Source organism: Adiantum capillus-veneris, chromosome 1 (genome assembly GCF_014529385.1).
Source record: "Adiantum capillus-veneris isolate H3 chromosome 1, ASM1452938v2, whole genome shotgun sequence".
NCBI classification, from domain to species: Eukaryota; Viridiplantae; Streptophyta; class Polypodiopsida; order Polypodiales; family Pteridaceae; genus Adiantum; species Adiantum capillus-veneris.
Genome location: NC_140931.1, coordinates 86,929,996 through 86,939,568, shown reverse-complemented (window position 1 = coordinate 86,939,568; position 9,573 = coordinate 86,929,996). Strand labels below are relative to the sequence as shown.

Sequence of the window (9,573 nt, the reverse complement as noted above, 5' to 3'; positions counted from 1 at the left end):
GTGTGCTTTGGCTAAACAAGCAAAGTATGCATCAAAGTGTCAAGCTACCAAATAAAAATACAATGTTTTTTTGTAAATATTCTTTACTTTTTTACCTCATGCATATAAGGCTCTTCAAAAGGATGCCTTTGACCACAAGATTGTGTGGCATGACCGTGCACAATGTGTGAGGATCTTGTGAAGGTCTTTTGTCAACATAGCATGGAAGGAAAATAATCAAAAGTTAGCTCACAAACTAAGAAACATTGAGAAACACACTTACACACACACACACATTGAGATCACATTAAAGATGTTTAAGAACAAAATTAAAAGCAACTCATGTACTTACATACCTTGGGAGGATCTTCAAAGTGAAGAGCACTCTTCATAAATTGGAGCATGGAGGTGCCCTCGAGTGCTTTCATGGAGCTATCTTGAGAGGGATAACACCGTTGTCTCCTTGGGTGTATAGTAAGTGGGCTAAGCAGAGGAGGAATTTTCTCTACATTTCCCAACCGCAAACATTTTTTCGGGTTTTTTTGTGCATGCCTCCATTTGAAGACCTTCTCATACACATATGTGACACTCCAATCAAGCTTTACATATTTTGCAAACACTAGAGTTTTCAACTCATGCATCTTTCCCTTGATGAATTCCATGAAATTAGTTGAAATCAATGGATCTTTTCGCAAGTTAATTTGTGTGAATGCATGCTTGTCTAGATCCCCAAAACCTTCTTTGAACCAGCCTCTAATTTTTCTCATGCTAACTTGTAAGAAAAATGTTGTTTGTCCCAATATTTTTTAAGGAAATCTTTTCCTACAAGAGAATGTTCATGTCTGACGTTGTTGAGCTTATATGTATAGCTACTCAATATATGGCTTCTCTATATATGGCACCCAGGTCCCCTCTATATATACATCATCTCATGTGTGTATTCTACACACTTTGGGGTTCTACTTCTGTGCTCTCTCCTTCTCTCTCAACATGGTATCAGAGCAGTACGTTTTTGTTTTCGATTTCTCTCCTGATCAAGATCGATTTTGCAGAAACTACCCGCGGGAGGGATCGGAATCGATGTGGTCTACAACTTTGCAGAGGGAAGTTTCTTCAAATTTTGCACCAATTTTGAGTTATCGTTCGCGGACTGCGTACATACCTGAAAAACAGCTTCCGCGTTTTGTTTTTGATTTTTCTGCTAATTGGAAACGATTTTGCAGAAACTACTTGCATGAGAGACCGGAATGGATGTGGTCTACAACTTTGCAGAAAGAAGTTTCTTCAAATTCTGTACCGATTTTGAGTTATCGTTCGCGGACTGCGTACATACCTAAAAAGCAACTTCCGCTTTTTGTTTTTGATTTTTCTTCTAATTGAAAACGATTTTGCAGAAACTACCCGGTAGAGAGACCGGAATCGATGTGGTCTACAACTTTGCAAAAGGAAGTGTTTTCAAATTCTGCACCGATTTTGAGTTATCGTTCGCGGACTGCGTACATATCTGAAAAGCAATTTTTGCTTTCTGTTTTTTATTTTTCTGCTTATTTAAAACGATTTTGCAGAAACTACCTGAGTGACAGATCGGAATCGATGTGTTCTACAACTTTGCAGAAGAAAGTGTTTTCAAATTCTGCACCGATTTTGAGTTATCGTTCGCGGACTGCGTACATACCTAAAAAGCAATTTCCGTTTTTTGTTTTTTATTTTTCTGCTTATTGAAAACGATCTTGCAGAAACTACCCGTGTGAGAGACCGGAATCGATGTGTTCTACAACTTTGCAGAAGAAACTACCCGCGATGGAGATTGGAATCGATGTGGTCTATAACTTTGCAGAAAAGCCAGTTACACATCGTTCCGATTCAGTCGAGCCGTTGATGATCGTCCAAATTCTATCGAGCTACTGTTGGTACATGATCTTTTGTTATATGATATACTCGTTCATTGATTCTCGTATAATTATTCTTTTAGAGATATAGTTTACGTCATTTTATTGATAATTTCTCATTGATACCATAGTGATTTTGATGGTACCATGATAATGTTTTGTTAATACTTTGGTCATGGTGATTTTCGTTGATACCATGATGATATGTCATTGATACCATGGTTATTCTCGGTGGTGCCATGATGATATTTCGTTGATACCATGGTTATTCTCGGTGATTCCATGATGATATTTCGTTGATTCCATGGTGATTTTTATTGATACCATGATGATGTTTTGTTGATACCATGGTTATTCTCGGTGATACCATGATGTTGTTTCGTTGATACCATGGTTATTCTCGGTGATGCCATGATGATATTTCGTTGATACCATGGTTATTCTCGGTGATGCCATGATGTTGTTTCGTTGATACAATGAGTATTCTCGGTGATATCATGATGCTTTTCGTTGAAACCATGATCATTTATTCATTTTTATTGACATAATGATGATATTTTGTTAATACTTTGATGGTATTCATTGATCACTACATTGATAAATGTTGTTTTATGTAGTATATACACATATCATTTGTATCACGTAATCACACATTTTGTACTTTTCCGTTTATACTTTATGTACCATATGTTGTCGTGCGTCTATATATCATCAAAAGAGTGGCGTCGCGAACCATCTCTTATGGCATTGTGAACGTAATTATTTCATTAACGATGCTAATAATTTTCATGACATGTTTTTTTTTGGAGTCTATGATCTATGTAGGATTGATCAAAGAATTGATTTTATGAAGACAAACTTGGTGACAATAAAAGATTTATGAAGATATGTTTGGTGATGCCATATTGATGACAACATGAAGACATGTTTGGTGATGCAATATTGATGACAAGCTACACAACAGATTCACGGAGACACTTTTGATTACAAGCTAATCGATAGCTTTTACACCTCTTTATTGAACCGTTGTATTCATTATTGTATTTGATAGGAGTAATGTAACTCCTCATAAAACATTCATTGTAAAAGGAGTGATGTAGCTCCTCGTAAACATTTGTATATTCAATGATTTTTATAATATAACGGTGGGTGTATATAGAGCTGTGGGTTTTTCCCTTGATCCCCCAAGGGTTTTTTCATCCACAGTTAGGGACCCTTATTTGAGCGGGGGTGTTGAGCTTATATGTGAAGCTACTCAATATATGGCTTCTCTATATATGGCACCCAGGTCCCCTCTATATATACATCATCTCATGTGTGTATTCTACACACTTTGGGGTTCTACTTCTGTGCTCTCTCCTTCTCTCTCAACAGACGGTAGATGGATAGAAAACCCGTTTGCGCATCATCGGTATGGCATCGGCGTGAAGATATTTGATCTCATGCAACATTTGTAGGTGATCATGATCTTCATTGTCGATTGGATGATGAATAATCCTCGAGGATCTCTCCTAATACTTGGAGCATGTGTGTGTGAACTAGGATTATCATTGAGGATATGCTTGCTCCATCCTACAAGCATCTGGCGATGCGAAAAGATTGTTATTCCAAGCTCTATCCAACCTTCGGATTTCATATATAAGAGTGTTTTGCCGTTGATGCCACTTGATGACACCGCTTGGGAGTACTCACTCGTGACATAAAACTCCTCCACAAAAGAGCTACTACTTTTCGGTTATCCCACAATGCGATGCTTGTGATGCTTTCATTGCTACATAAAATACAATTGCGAAATATCAATACTCTCTCTCTCTCTCTCTATCTCTATCTCTCTCTCTCTCTCTCGCTCTCTCTCTCCATCCACACAATTGTATACTTATACACACAAATTGCCTTCACATCTCTCCTCTAGTCAAGGACAAAAAGTCATATTTATACCATGGACTATCTAAAAATCATAAAGTATTGGATGAAAGAGAAGAATTTGATGCATAAAATTGGTAGTGAAGGAAGGATTATTAATTCCCTTTCAATGATTCTAATGTAGTTTGAATTTGAAAACACTTAAGATCTTGCTTGTTACCCCCTATCATTCATATGAAATGTCTGTATTTAATGAAAATAAATGCATGAAAGTATAGTATTTAGCCTAATATGATTGAATATGGCGCTTACCTTCTTGCAATGTTATGCTGTTCCATTGTCGATTGTCCAGGTCTTGAGCTAGCGGCAAGAGAGGATACTTAGGAGGTATATTTGAGTTAGTGGCCTGAAGAAGAAGATTTCCAGCTTTGATGTTCCAAAAGAATCGATCTATGGCCCATAAGAAACTCCAGCTTTGTCAATGGTGCACCAAAACCACATTTTCGAGTTGCATTCTCATGCAACGTCTGCCTAACGAATGAGACTCTGGGTGTTTATGAGAGAGAGAGAGAGAGAGAGAGAGAGAGAGAGAGGAGAGAGAGAGAGAGAGAGAGAGAGAGAGAGAGAGAGAGTGAGAGAGAGAGAGAGAGAGAGAGAGTCATGCTCTCTTGCAAGCCCTCAAGCCGGCCCGGACTTCTGCGCCTCCATAGAGAGAGAGAGAGTGAGTCTACCCGCCAACAGTACGTAAGCAAGTGGTGCAGGCCAGATATGTGTGTGTGTGTGTGTGTGTGTGTGTGTGTGAGTGAGAGAGAGAGAGAGAGAGAGAGAGAGAGAGAGAAGAGAGAGAGAGAGAGAGAGAGAGAGAGAGAGAGAGAGAGAGAGAGAGAGAGAGAGGAGAGAGAGAGAGAGAATATGCTGTCCTGCAAGCCCTCAAGCCACCCGGACTTTTGCGCCAAGAGTGAAGCTACCGCCTCTAATAAAAGCTACCTCGGTGCATGTCTAATCCATTGCTAGCCAGTACTGGAGGGGGGGGGGGGGGGGGGAGAGAGAGAGAGAGAGAGAGAGAGAGAGAGGAGAGAGAGAGAGGAGAGAGAGAGGAAAAGAGAGAGAGAGAGAGAGAGAGAGAGAGAGAGAGAGAGAGAGAGAGAGAGAGAGAGAGAGAGACTCCCAACTTCCCAAGAAATACTATTGATGCAATTGACTCCCAACTTCCCAAGCAACATACTATTGACCTGCAAAATTGATTCTCAAACACTCAGTTTTTCAGCAACTCCCAATCTCTGGTAGGCTGCAAAGAGAAAGCGCGCGCGCGAGCTGGACTCGAGTCAAATTTCTACACTAAGATTGTAAATTGTATCCATAAATAAACCCTTAGGGTGATTTTTTCTCCTACATTAAGTGCATCTTTTTGTGGATTCCAATTATGAATTATTGCTTGATGATTATGAGAGAGAGAGAGAGAGAGAGAGAGAGAGAGAGAGAGAGAGAGTAAGAGAGAGAGAGAGAGAGAGAGAGTACATACATGTGAGATGTGCATATGACAACACATGGAACAAGCTGCTTGATGATTAGAAGAGAGAGAGAAAGAGAGTTAAGAGCATATGCATGTGAGATGTGCATATGACAGTACATGGAACAAGCTACACCTGCCTGCAGGAAACCCCAGTACGGTGAGGGTGGTGGAATATTTGCAAAACTTGGGCTTCGACACCAACAAGGCAATGGTGAGCAAGCAGGGCAGGCATCCCATGCACATCACTCGGCGTGGCCACGTCATATGGGCTGCTTCAAGGGCTCCTACCAACAATACAACACCCTCCAGCCATGTCGCAGTTTTTGTTTCATTAATGATAATTCTAAAGAATTTTGCACGATGGGCTTCACGTGTGAAAAGAGTGACAAAGAAGTGCCACTAATGAGGAACATCATTTTAGCTGAGGTGTGTGCAGTCTCGCGCATCCCCAGCACCATAAGAAGATTTAGAAATTATCTCATGTAGGAAAACGGAGTCTTTTTGAGTGTTTTTCATACAATGAATAACATCATGAGCTTGTGCTTGAGAGGCACCGCATACCTAGCTAGGTACGATTGGGGGAAAGGGACCACCGGCCCCCCACTTGGTCAGAGGTCGCCTGGCCCAAATCATACCTAGCTAGGTATGCGGTGCCTCCCTCACAAAAGCTAATGATGTTAAGTCACAATGTTGCCATCCCCCCAGCTACATTGTCAAAGAGGTGAAAGCTTCTACATGCTGCTAAAAGACATTGAAGAGGATATTGTCCCCTCCCAAGTATGTTATTTTTGTTTGTCCTCCTCTTTCTAGTTAGTTAGTACTTAGTAGTCTTCTCTTTCTAAGTATAACCTGCCTTTAGTTCATGAATTCTAGTGTCTAACCCACGTCAACATATTTGGAAAGGCGATAGGTCCATAAGAAACAAGTATATGTTGTTTTGTTTGGAGAGATTCTTCACTTCGCATCAACTGGAAACAACACAGGGCTACTTGACTCTACACTTCTTGAGCATACCTTGCAACCAAACCGTTCCTTGCAACCAAAGTGTTCCAAGAGATGACATTTTAAACACAAAGGTTATCAAGAACTCTTTGTGCTTTTGTGAAGGAGTTGCATTTGGCATACATATGGACCAAAGCTTTCATGGGGCAATCCTTAGCAACGTGCCCAAACTGCGAAAGACGAGACATTGAACATATCCATTGTGCTTCTCATGCTCTTCCTCTTCCACTCATAATTTTCCAAACATTATTGTAGAGCACGCTTGGCAGAACTGCTACCCCGAAGAGATGACATCCTAAGCAAGAAGCTCATCCACAAGCTGTAACACTTCAATTCGCTACAACAAGTTGCATACTTGTATGAGGCATCAACGTGAGGACCCTGGTTAATGAACTTCTTACTTGATAATCTTGACTCGAAGCACCTACCTGTAGCCACCCACACCGATATATACAAGTGGGTTTCATGTGGTTGCTCATGAGTCCCTGACTCTACCTCAAACTATAGGAAGCACTTCAAGCGGGTTTAATTGGTGTCCATGCCAATCATGTGGCTTATCCTACCTACATGTAGCCTCTATAAACATTGCATCTTACTAGGTCGGAAGAGAGATCAAACAAGAAGAAATTCTCAACAAGGAGCAACCAAGATTAATTCCCATACAAATATATTTCATATTTTAGAAACTCATATTTAACCATGAGGTTAAGCAAGGTCTAATTGTTGATTTTGCTTTGCCCTCTAGGATTCCTCTAGCTTGGAGTCCCCTTTGATATCAAGGGTAAAATATTTTCATTGTTCCAACTCTTGCGTCATTTTTTCAAACCACCATCTTCATCATCACTCCACCTACACTCTTGAACTATTCTAAGACATGGCTCTCGTTTTTATCTCATTCACCGTACATTCATGAACATTACGCTAATGTAAGCTAGAGTATAGTAGAAGGGTTTCATAACCAACATGGGTCTTTCACATTCATCTTGTCTAATGTCTTCGTTATACTATGAACTAAGACTTATCAATATTGTAGGTAGTAAACATTGTTGACCCAAATCTGAGACCATTTTGGATAGCCCAGTTACAAGCAATGAAATGGGTGTGGGATATAGGTGGATGTTGGGACCATGGGATGCATACCATACTGAAGTGAAGAGAATATTATTTTTGTTACAAAATCGCATGCAAAAAAACACATGTTGGTGCATCTAAATAGACTTCCTGACACTCCATCTGAGAGAAGCTTTCTAGGATTGCTTCATTATGCCCCTACTTTGCAAACCCTACGAGTAATGCATTCCATGATGTTGTATCATGTATAGGGTATATGAAGGCCTATCCTTTGTATACAATTAAAGGGAATCACAGCATTGGGCGTTCCCTTCACATATTATATTGGGCATATCTTGCGAGGCTGTGTTTAGATTCCCAATTAACCCTCAGGATGGGTCTATACCTGTTCCAAGCCTTCCAGAGCATTTTCAGGAGATCTGATCCTTTTTTTGATACCTCGATAGGGCCAAAGAAAAGAGTAAACCATGGGATATTGGAAACTCCTTGGACTCCTATCAGTTGGAACTTGTCCAGGTGTCGGAACAGCAGAGAGGCATTATTGTGCACAAGCGAGTGGTGAGGAAGCTTAAACATGATAAAAGTAGTTGTGACGATGAGACGCCAGAGGGAGCTGTGGCGCTCCTATTCTCTTCACGCTAGTGTTCGCAAAAAATGTGTCTCAACTTAATATCATGCCATTTTCAATTTTAAAGATGCCGGTTGAGGGTAAGGGGAAACTAGAGAAAAATAGTGTAAAAACTTGAAAAAATAACCTAATTTCCTCTTGAGAAAATTAAGAAAAGGAATTTTGTATGTCTGGAAAAATGATTTTTCTCGAGCACTGCTTCACGCCATCGCTAGAGCTAAGGCTACCTAGGGGAAAAGTTCATAGCTTAACTCACATGTCATTGTCTCACACACGGCAGGATCAAACCTTTTACTCTTCCCAAAGGAAACTCTTAGGGTAAAGGGGTCCTGATCACTGATCTTCCCTGACTCACCATGGGCCAAGGGGTAAGATTGCGATGCAAGCATTAATCTTCCCCGGCATGCCAATTGGTGGTGCTCTGCACAATTGGTCTTTGATGACCTAGGCCGCAATATCAAACTCTGAGCAGAGCAAGGAGAAGCAGCAAGGTAAACGATGCCCTGCAGGTGTGATGATTGCTATGGCCGCAATTACAAACTCTGAGGAGCGCAAGGAGAAGCAAAAGGGAAAATGATTCCCTGCATGTGTCCACACTTTGACCATTATGGCCAATGGGATTATCACTTCAGTAGGTTATGGCGGACTCAATTAAATGGCGGCCATGTTGCCCTTGCAGCTCATGGCGGATTCAGATAAAATGGGGGCAATGGTGCGCTTGCAGCTCATGGAGGCTCCGAAAGAGGGGGAAAACTGTGGTGGGTGTCAAACCTGCTCGACAGATTAGTGCAACCAGCAGGCATAGGGGGCTATTGGATCTCCTCTCACTCCCTTCTTTTTACAAAGAAATTATTGATTGCAAAAATTACCCCATCTATCCTCACCACAACCTTATCATCTCACCTGGCATGTGCAATGACACATGGCAGTGCTAGCCAATACCTTGAATTTTTAAAAAACGCTGGTTTAGACCCTTAAATCTCCCGCGGGCCGCTCTGCTTAGGTGGCGCACTTTTGGCCCCTTTACCCTGACAGTTTGAAACCTGCATCCCTCTGCATGGGGGCGCGTCTTCACTTCTGAAACCCAAGCAAGCAGTGTGCGCAGGCGGTCGACTTGCAACCTATAGAATTGACGCCTGGTTTTCCTGTCATGGGCCATTTAGCCTATCAAAAAAGGTTCTAGAAAAAATCACCTGTCAAATGACAAGTGCAGCTAGAGAATTTTTCTGTCGAACGACAAGTAGCAAAAATTTATTGTTGTCAAATGACAAGTCCTGATTTGTGAATTACCTGTCATTTTTTCTAGTATATGAAGGATACATACTAGTAGATATAGATAATAAAATACATATATGCTATGACTCATGAGTCAATGGTCATGACTCTGGTCCACTTTCAGACTTCAAAGAGACATTGATCATGGCAAGTGGCCATTGGCCAGGGCCCAAATTTGATGTGGCTCAAAATCTTAAGGCCGGACACTCCAAAGGCTAAGCCTTGCAACTTGAAAGTTGCGCGTAAAACCTGCGAATCATCGAATGCCCTGCTGAAAACCAGAGTGCGAAAAAATGAACCCTGGTCCCTGTCGCTTTGCAGCAACCGAACGGAGAGCACGACCATTGGCGCAC

General features: G+C 41.1%; 1 pseudogene; it reads right to left on the bottom strand.

Annotated features, from left to right (window-relative positions):
* Positions 1-83: 83 nt before the first annotated feature.
* LOC147465119 (uncharacterized) lies at positions 84-3,450 on the bottom strand (annotated as a pseudogene).
* Between the last annotated feature and the right edge of the window lie 6,123 nt (positions 3,451-9,573).